The sequence below is a fragment of the Salvelinus alpinus genome, chromosome 7, assembly GCF_045679555.1.
Source record: "Salvelinus alpinus chromosome 7, SLU_Salpinus.1, whole genome shotgun sequence".
NCBI lineage: Eukaryota > Metazoa > Chordata > Actinopteri > Salmoniformes > Salmonidae > Salvelinus > Salvelinus alpinus.
In genome coordinates this window covers 7,439,521-7,448,384 of record NC_092092.1, presented here as the reverse complement: position 1 = coordinate 7,448,384, position 8,864 = coordinate 7,439,521, and positions in this window count along the sequence as shown.

Here is an 8,864-nt window from a genome sequence, read left to right as displayed (position 1 = left end):
CAAAAATAATTTCTGACTGAGCTGAGGTTCAGCTCTGCTCCTGAGACTGCGGGGGAGGGGGTGATGCGCTATAGCTGGCGGATGTAGCCTATTTGAGGTGAGCAGTTAAGCATGACCAGTTTATGCCGATGAACCAGTTGTATGCTTATCTCACAAATCAAAATGTGTTTTTGGTCATAGAGTTAGGGTTTAGAATAGTCTATAACTGTCATCATTCACATTGTTGATGTCAAGTCATGATGTGACTTATTTCGTGTTTCAAATGTCATGTTTCCCTTTCCTGAGATATTATAATTATAAGGATGGACTCTCTCTCTCTCTCCCTGTTCTTATGTGTCAGCCAAGACCCTTCCATCCATCCATCTATCTTTTACCCCCCTTTCCTTTCCTCCAGTCCTCCTTGGCTCCCATTCCCGCTTCCTGACACACACCCTCTCTCTCTCTCCCGCTCTCTCGTTCTCTCCCATGAATTTAATTAAGATTTCCCCCGTCTCCTCGCGTGCCACGGTCCGTATGTCACTATCAACGCGACCCTTCCTTTTAACACAGAGAGACGGATAAACATGTCACAGGGCTGTCAAGGAACGTCTGTTTCTCTTTCCATTGATGGAATTCCCTTTTTGTCACATTCTTCCCTTACAGAAAAACCAGATGAATTTCACATGTAATCACGTGTTTCACATGTGATCTAATGTGATCATGTGATCTTATGTGAAGTTTAATGTGACAACATGAAACTACACATGTGAAAACGTGATCTCATGTGAAATAAATGTGACAACATGGGGATGCAAAATTTCAACATGTGATACCATGAAACGACACGTGACAACATTTGAATGTTTTTCACATGTAAAACTGCTAATTCAATCTTTACATTTGAATGTTTTCCACATGTGAAAATGCGATTCTATATGTGAGAGTTTTATTTTCAATTAGCAAGTTTTTCACATGTGATAGTGCAAATTCAATTTTCACATGTGACTGCAATTCACATGTGAGGTGAAAACATGGTATTCTCCTCTCGTGAAAATGTGGTGGAAATACGTATGATTTCACATGTGAACAACTGACCTCACAAGTATCTCTTTGATTTTCATGTGGGAAAATTGCCACTCAATATGAATTTTCATGTGAAAATACAATTTCACATGTTTTCTGTTGTTGTATTCTCTCTCATCATTGATTTCATTTATTTCAGCAGTTTGAGGGTTTTCTGTTTAGTTGTCTAATGTTGGTGAGGAATATTATTCTGGTTTAATGTTACTCCTCAATCAGTATGATAAATATACACATTTTTATTGAGTGTATTTTTAACAAAGCCGAGATTTACTTTGAAGTCCATAGTGTATGAATACAGGTGAAATCAGTTACTGACAGAGACATGGTGGAGTAGCAGGAAGATCGGAATGCCGTGAACACACTTAACCAACAAGGTATTTTACCAAATAGGGATATCTTCTCTATACCACCCCTACTTTGTCACAACACAACTGGTTGTCTCAAATGCATTAAAAAGGAAAGAAATTCCGCAAATGTAATTTTAACGAGGCACACCTGTTAATTGAAATGCATTCCAGGTGACTACCTCATGAAGCTGGTTGAGAGAATGCCAACAGTGTGCAAAGCTGTCATCAAGCCAAAGGGTGGCCACTTTGAAGAATCTAAAATCTTTGTTTAACACTTTTTTGGTTACTGCATGTTTCCATTTGTGTTATTTCATAGCTTTGATGTCTTCACTATTATTCTACAATGTAAAACATAGTAAAAATAAAGAAAAATCCTGGAATGAGTAGGTGTATCCAAAGAGAATAGGGGGCCATTTTTATTTGTAATAGAAAAGGCATTTGAGCTTTTATAATAAGCGCATGCCTTTACAGGGGTACATATTAGTTGCTAGGACACAATATTTGTAGTTTTATCTGTCTAGTTACTTCATATTCTGATCCCTGAATGATACACTGTGTTGCTTATGTATTGTTTCCCTGGTAACCGCATGGCTGGAGGGGCGATGGAGCGATGATTTCTGAGGTGAAAAGCTAACAGAAGTGGTTCTCTACTCACACGTCTCAACCCTTAACACAGATCATGTTCAAATGTTGTGCATATAGGCTACTGTTTATATATCTGCATCGAGGAGGCTGCTGGGAGGAGCTTTAGGACGACGGGCTCATTGTAATGACTGGAGTGGAATGAATGGAACGGAGCTAGAGTAAACATGCATGTTTGAAACCGTTCCATTTATTCCATTCCAGCCATTACAATGAGCCCGTCGTCCTAAAGCTCCTCCCAGCAGCCGCCTCTGATCTGCATATCAAGTCGTTGGTACTGTATGTTGAAGCATCTACCTTGGTGTTCTCTGACTAACACATTGCAAAGTCAAACACAGACACTTTGTGTTATATTATTTTCCTTTTTCAAATACACAATATCAACACAACGTCCAAAAAGATCCCGTTCAAATACAACGTAGATCGTTCATAGACCCCTCTGCTCTGCTCACAGAGAAAAGCAGTGATGGAAATCAGTGCATTGGTATTAATAAAATAATAACCTCTTCCCTCTTCCTTTCCCCCCTCCTCCTCCTCCTCCTCCTCCTCCTCCTCCTCCCCTTCCCTCTTCCTTTCCCCCCTCCTCCTCCTCCCCTTCCCTCTTCCTTTCCCCCCTCCTCCTCCTCCCCTTCCCTCTTCCTTTCCCCCCTCCTCCTCCTCCTCCCCTTCCCTCTTCCTTTCCCCCTCCTCCTCCTCCCCTTCCCTCTTTCTTTTCCCTGTCACCCTCCTCCTCTAGCCTCTGCCCACCTCCCTCTCTTCACCCTCCTCCTCTTCCATCTTTCTTTTCCCTCTCACCCTCCTCCTCTAGCCTCTGCCCACCTCCCTCTCTTCACCCTCCCCACCGTCCTCCTACCCACTTTCCTCATCCCTCCCTCCCTCCATCCCAGACTCAGATAAGTCCCCTGGGGGTGATGGAGCGAGAGGGCCTGCTGCTGCAGACTTGGAGCCCAGGTTTAACTAGCCCCTCTGGAGCACAGGTCATTCTCCACCTGGGGAGCTGCAGCTGGTTCTGTGGAGCCGATCATTACCACACCCTGGTTTCTCTCCTTCCCTCTCTTTCTCTCTCTCCCTCTCTTTCTCTCCCTCCCTCCCTCTCTTTCTCTCCCTCCCTCTCTTTCTCTCCCTCCCTCTCTTTCTCTCCCCTCTCTCTTTCTCTCCCTCCCTCTCATTCTCCCCCTCCCTCTCTCCATCTTCTCTCCCTCTACCCCTCCCTCTCTTTCTCTCCCTCCCTCTCTTTCTCTCTCTTCCACTCTTTCTCTTTCCCCCTCTCTGTCTGTCTGTCTCTCACTCTCTCTTTCTGTCTGTCTTTCTCTCTCTCCATCGTCTTTCCCCCTCCCTCCCTCCCTCCCTCTCTCATTCTCCCCCTCCCTCTCTCCATCTTCTCTCCATCTACCCCTCCCTCGCTCTCTCCAGTCTCTCCCCCCTCTCACTCTATCCCCTCCCTATCTCTTTTCTCTATATCCCTCTTTCTCTATCTTCTCGAAATCCGTCTTTCTCTCTCTTCTCTATATCCCTCTATCTCTCTTTCTCTATTTCTCTATTTATTTTCTCTCTTTCTTGCTCTTTCTCACCATCTTCTCTCTCGTTCTCTTTTTCTAGCCAGCTGCTCTGGAACAGTCCCAGTGAAGCCGCCACTATGTGGGTGTACAACTTTTCTCAGTAGGAAAACATCTAAAAATATCCCATATATTTAATTAAAGAACACAGACACGAATTCATATCCTCTATGTCTAAAGTTAAACCATTACATCCCAGAAACTGAAATCTGATGCATTGCACCAAATAGCTAAAAAGTGAATGCTCATCTCCAGTCCTTAGGCAGGTGTAGGGCTAATAACATTCTCCATACATACACCAGCTTAGTCATGGGTAGTGGACACGTAGTGGTGTTGTGTACACAGGCAGTAAAGCTGTGCATGTTAACACGTCATTAAGAAGCTGTCATCAGCAGCTCTGTTGTGTTAATCCTCTACTAATGTGCTGTATATAAAAGTATGTCCCAACATTGCACCCTATTCCCTGTGTAGTGTACTACTTTTGATAGGGCTCTCGTCAAAAGTAGTGCACTACATAGGGAAAAGGGTGCCATTTAGGACTCGGACCCTATCTCTCTGTAATGAGATGCTTCACAATGATTTACTAAATGAGTCTTTCACCAAGTGATTTTACCGTAGACCTTCAGGGTAGTAAGAATCAGAAATTCTTACTTTGGAGGAGACATGCAGTGAGTTTAATATAATGGAAATATAAAATGATAATTATTGTAGTTTATTATGAAAAATAATTTGGTTGCACTTCAAATGGGGAATATTAAACCTTGGGTCAATGTTATGTCAAAGGTATTTTGAGTTGAGTGTTGATAGACAGCTCCAGTTAAATGTGTACTCATTTTTGTCAATTTTCTTCCCTCAGTGTATATCTTACCACAGAAGTGACGTCCAAATTGCACCCTAAATACCTTTACGGAGCACTACTTTTTGACCAGGGCCCACAGGGTTCTGGTCAAAAGTAGTGTACTATGTAGGAAATAGGGTTCCATTTGGAACGCAGTCAGAGAGCTCCATCGCCCCTGATCGCTTGAGTTAGAAACCCTTCTTTAAAAAACACACACACAATGGCTAGTGGGCTGCCGTGAGAAACACTCATCGTCACCATTGCATTATATAAAGGCCATTAAACTCCTACTTACACAGTATCGTCTACCACAGCCTGTTTCAATAGGTCTAACAGCATTGAGACCATGATAAACATATACGATTACTTGGTCATGTCGCCTTAATGGACATATTGTGCACTGCAGCTGCTCTTTTCTTGTTTAAGGCACTTAGATCTAATTGCTTAAGTAAATATACAATACCAGCAGTATATGAAATATTTGAAAGGTGCAGTCTGGGATCTAGGAATCTATATCTGTATACCAGAACAAGCAGTAGAGCTGACATTTTGCAACAATAAAAAAAACTCAGATTGTAGCTTTAATAGACATCCTGATAGTTAAACATCCTTCTGGTAAAAGAAAAGACGAGAAAAGGTGAGGTAGTTTCTCTGTGGCTGCACAGATAGATGCAGTGGAGAGAGACCAGAACAGATAGATGCAGTGGAGAGAGACCAGAACAGATAGATGCAGTGGAGAGAGACCAGAACAGATAGATGCAGTTGAGAGAGACCAGCACAGATAGATGCAGTGGAGAGAGACCAGAACAGATAGATGCAGTGGAGAGAGACCAGAACAGATAGATGCAGTGGAGAGAGACCAGAACAGATAGATGCAGTGGAGAGAGACCAGAACAGATAGATGCAGTGGAGAGAGACCAGAACAGATAGATGCAGTGAAGAGAGACCAGAACAGATAGATGCAGTGGAGAGAGACCAGCACAGATAGATGCAGTGGAGAGAGACCAGAACAGATAGATGCAGTGGAGAGAGACCAGAACAGATAGATGCAGTGGAGAGAGACCAGCACAGATAGATGCAGTGGAGAGAGACCAGAACAGATAGATGCAGTGGAGAGAGACCAGAACAGATAGATGCAGTGGAGAGAGACCAGAACAGATAGATGCAGTGGAGAGAGACCAGCACAGATAGATGCAGTGGAGAGAGACCAGCACAGATAGATGCAGTGGAGAGAGACCAGAACAGATAGATGCAGTGGAGAGAGACCAGCACAGATAGATGCAGTGGAGAGAGACCAGAACAGATAGATGCAGTGGAGAGAGACCAGCACAGATAGATGCAGTGGAGAGAGACCAGAACATATAGATGCAGTGGAGAGAGACCAGAACAGATAGATGCAGTGGAGAGAGACCAGAACAGATAGATGCAGTGGAGAGAGACCAGCACAGATAGATGCAGTGGAGAGAGACCAGAACAGATAGATGCAGTGGAGAGAGACCAGAACAGATAGATGCAGTGGAGAGAGACCAGCACAGATAGATGCAGTGGAGAGAGACCAGAACAGATAGATGCAGTGGAGAGAGACCAGAACAGATAGATGCAGTGGAGAGAGACCAGAACAGATAGATGCAGTGGAGAGAGACCAGAACAGATAGATGCAGTGGAGAGAGACCAGAACAGATAGATGCAGTGGAGAGAGACCAGCACAGATAGATGCAGTGGAGAGAGACCAGAACAGATAGATGCAGTGGAGAGAGACCAGAACAGATAGATGCAGTGGAGAGAGACCAGCACAGATAGATGCAGTGGAGAGAGACCAGAACAGATAGATGCAGTGGAGAGAGACCAGAACAGATAGATGCAGTGGAGAGACCAGCACAGATAGATGCAGTGGAGAGAGACCAGAACAGATAGATGCAGTGGAGAGAGACCAGAACAGATAGATGCAGTGGAGAGAGACCAGCACAGATAGATGCAGTGGAGAGAGACCAGAACAGATAGATGCAGTGGAGAGAGACCAGAACATATAGATGCAGTGGAGAGAGACCAGAACAGATAGATGCATTGGAGAGAGACCAGAACAGATAGATGCAGTGGAGAGAGACCAGAACATATAGATGCAGTGGAGAGAGACCAGAACAGATAGATGCATTGGAGAGAGACCAGCACAGATACATGCAGTGGAGAGAGACCAGAACAGATAGATGCAGTGGAGAGAGACCAGAACAGATAGATGCAGTGGAGAGAGACCAGCACAGCTAGATGCAGTGGAGAGAGACCAGAACAGATAGATGCAGTGGAGAGAGACCAGAACAGATAGATGCAGTGGAGAGAGACCAGAACAGATAGATGCAGTGGAGTGAGACCAGAACAGATAGATGCAGTGGAGAGAGACCAGAACAGATAGATGCAGTGGAGAGAGACCAGCACAGATAGATGCAGTGGAGAGAGACCAGCACAGATAGATGCAGTGGAGAGAGACCAGCACAGATAGATGCAGTGGAGAGAGACCAGAACAGATAGATGCAGTGGAGAGAGACCAGAACAGATAGATGCAGTGGAGAGAGACCAGAACAGATAGATGCAGTGGAGAGTGACCAGCATAGATAGATGCAGTGGAGAGAGACCAGAACAGATAGATGCAGTGGAGTGAGACCAGAACAGATAGATGCAGTGGAGAGAGACCAGAACAGATAGATGCAGTGGAGAGAGACCAGAACAGATAGATGCAGTGGAGAGAGACCAGAACAGATAGATGCAGTGGAGAGAGACCAGAACAGATAGATGCAGTGGAGAGAGACCAGAACAGATAGATGCAGTGGAGAGAGACCAGAACAGATAGCTGCAGTGAAGAGAGACCAGAACAGATAGATGCAGTGGAGAGAGACCAGAACAGATAGATGCAGTGGAGAGAGACCAGAACAGATAGATGCAGTGCAGAGAGACCAGAACAGATAGATGCAGTGGAGAGAGACCAGAACAGATAGATGCAGTGGAGAGAGACCAGAACAGATAGATGCAGTGGAGAGAGACCAGCACAGATAGATGCAGTGGAGAGAGACCAGAACAGATAGATGCAGTGGAGAGAGACCAGAACAGATATATGCAGTGGAGAGAGACCAGCACAGATAGATGCAGTGGAGAGAGACCAGAACAGATAGATGCAGTGGAGAGAGACCAGCACAGATAGATGCAGTGGAGAGAGACCAGCACAGATAGATGCAGTGGAGAGAGACCAGAACAGATAGATGCAGTGGAGAGAGACCAGAACAGATAGCTGTAGTGGAGTGAGACCAGAACAGATAGATGCAGTGGAGAGAGACCAGAACAGATAGATGCAGTGGAGAGAGACCAGAACAGATAGATGCAGTGGAGAGAGACCAGAACAGATAGATGCAGTGGAGAGAGACCAGAACAGATAGATGCAGTGGAGAGAGACCAGAACAGATAGCTGCAGTGGAGAGAGACCAGAACAGATAGATGCAGTGGAGAGAGACCAGAACAGATAGATGCAGTGGAGAGAGACCAGAACAGATAGATGCAGTGGAGAGAGACCAGAACAGATAGATGCAGTGGAGAGAGACCAGAACAGATAGATGCAGTGGCGAGAGACCAGAACAGATAGATGCAGTGGAGAGAGACCAGAACAGATAGATGCAGTGGAGAGAGCCCAGAACAGATAGCTGCAGTGGAGAGAGACCAGAACAGATAGATGCAGTGGAGAGAGACCAGAACAGATAGATGCAGTGGAGAGAGACCAGAACAGATAGCTGCAGTGGAGAGAGACCAGAACAGATAGATGCAGTGGAGAGAGACCAGAACAGATAGATGCAGTGGAGAGAGACCAGAACAGATATCTGCAGTGGAGAGAGACCAGAACAGATAGATGCAGTGGAGAGAGACCAGAACAGATAGATGCAGTGGAGAGAGACCAGAACAGATAGATGCAGTGGAGAGAGACCAGAACAAAGGCCACATGGTGTGATCCCTATGGCACCCCCCACCCCCATGGTGCCTGTCTGAGAGGCTGGGGGTGCGTCCCAAACTGCACCCTATTCCCTATATACAGCATTACTTCTGACCTGGGCCCATTTGGAACGCAGCCTGGGGTTGGTCTGTATCTGTGCAGTGGTCCAGATTACACAGCATGCTTTCTGATGGATCTGAGCCTAGTGGGGGGGGGGGGGGGGGGGTCTCTATCTTTGGGATGGGATCTGAGACAGACTGGATCGATACACAGTGGGGAAGAGAACACAGCGATACACGACAGACCTCGACTCTACATGGATACATGAATACATGGATACAAACTGGTATAATCCAATAAGTGTTGGACTCTCTCCCTCTCTCTCTCTGTCTCTCTCTCTCTGTCTCTCTCTCTCTGTCTCTCTCTCTCTCTCTCTCTCTCTCTCTCTCTCT